The 1955-nt window shown below is 41.2% G+C and overlaps 1 pseudogene; it reads left to right on the plus strand.

Annotated features, from left to right (window-relative positions):
* Positions 1-451: 451 nt before the first annotated feature.
* On the plus strand, positions 452-903 carry LOC114210445 (small ribosomal subunit protein uS10 pseudogene; annotated as a pseudogene).
* Positions 904-1955: the final 1052 nt, after the last annotated feature.

Consider the following 1955-nt stretch of genomic DNA (forward strand, 5'->3'; position numbering starts at 1 on the left):
CATGAGTTCGCTCAATGAGGCCAGTTCCGACGCCAGCCTGTGATTTGCCTCGGCTTTCTCTCCCACCCAGGATGTAGTTCCCATTTATCCCTGATTGTGTGGTATTTTCACTCTGCCAGCATTCCATGTAGATGAGAGCATTCCCAAACAGGCCAATTTAAGTTGGAGCACCACTTTTATGGAAGTCATTTTCAAATGCATCCCTGACGCCCACGTCCCGTTGTTGCTCTCCTGTCACCTGCTCGTCCCTTCATTCTGTCTCTCTCACGCCTCCTCCTATTGCCGCTTTCCCAATAGGGCTTGTTTGTCTTAACTGTGGTTGATACACATAACATAAAATTTCCCGTCTTTGAGCTTTCTAAGTGCACAGTTCAGTAGTGTTAAGAATATTCACACTGCTCTCTTTGAGGAAGACGGGGTCGCAGCTACAGTGGAGGTTTGGATGCCCCGCTCCTGCTCCTGACTCACCGCTGTTCGCGCTCACTGAGGAACAAGTCGGTCAGGAAGCCGCGCCGCAGGCATGGCTTTTAAAGACACCGGGAAGACACCCATGGAACCGGAGGTGGCGATTCACCGAATTAGAATTACTCTCACCAGCCGCAACGTAAAATCTTTGGAAAAGGTATGTGCTGACTTGATCAGAGGCGCAAAGGAAAAGAATCTCAAAGTGAAAGGACCAGTTCGGATGCCTACCAAGACTCTGAGAATCACTACAAGAAAAACTCCTTGTGGTGAAGGTTCTAAGACCTGGGATCGTTTTCAGATAAGGATCCACAAGCAACTCATTGATTTGCACCGTCCTTCTGAGGTTGTTAAGCAGATTACTTCCATCAGTATTGAGCCAGGAGTTGAGGTTGAAGTCACCATTGCAGATGCTTAAATCAACCTTTTTAATAAATTGATTATCAGTCGTTAAAAAAAAAAGAATATTCACACTGCTTTTTCAAGAACTTATCCAGAACTTTTTCATTTTACAAAACTGAAACTCTATACCCATTAAACAACAGCTCCCCATTTCCTCCCCAACACCCAGCCCCTAGAAAGCACCATTCTACTTCCCGTTTCTATGGATTTGGCTACTCTAAATACGTCTTGTAAGTGGAATCATACAGCATTTGTCTTTTTGTGACTGGCTTGTTCCATTTAGCATAATGTTCGCAGGGTTCATCTATGTGTCAACTTTTTTCCTTTTTAAGGCTGAATAATATTCCATTGTATGGATATAACACATTTTGTTTATCCACTCATCTACTGAAGGATGCTTGGGTTGCTTTTTCACCTTTTAGCTTTTGTGAATATGCTATGAAGATGGGTGTGCAAATGTCTCTTCAAGACCCTGTTTGCAATTATTTTGGATTTATACCCAGAAGTGGAATTGCTGGATCATATAGGTAGTTCTATTTTTAACTTTTTGAGGAATCTCCATACTGTTTTCCATAGTGGCCACACCACTTTATATTCCCAACCGTGCTTAAGGGTTCCGATTTCTCCACATTCTCACAGACACTTGCTAGTTTCTATTGTTTTGGTAGCAGCCATCCTAATGGGGACGAGGTGACATCATGTCTACCACATGATGGGCATTTTGATGGATATTTCCCTAATGATTAGTGATGTTCAGCATCTTTTCATATGCTTGTTGGCCATTTGTGTATCTACTTTGGAAAAATGTCTATTTAAGTCCTATATCCATTTTCCAAATAGTTACTTTTGTTGGTGTTGTTAAGTTATAGAAGTTCTTTATATATTCTAGATATTAACCTCTTATCAGATACATGACATGAAAATCTTTTCTCCTGTTCCGTAGGTTGCCTTTTCACTCTGTTTCTCATGTCCCTTGATACACAGAAGTTTTCAATTTTGATATAGTTTCCAAAGAGTTTTCATGATTTTAGAAATTATCCCATTTCCTTTAAAAACTACCATTTTTGTGGGCTTGCCATTTTTTCTCTATC

The sequence above is a fragment of the Eumetopias jubatus genome, unplaced genomic scaffold (genome assembly GCF_037043125.1).
Source record: "Eumetopias jubatus isolate StellerSeaLion01/CBP00866 unplaced genomic scaffold, mEumJub1_p1.0 scaffold_12, whole genome shotgun sequence".
Taxonomy (NCBI): domain Eukaryota; kingdom Metazoa; phylum Chordata; class Mammalia; order Carnivora; family Otariidae; genus Eumetopias; species Eumetopias jubatus.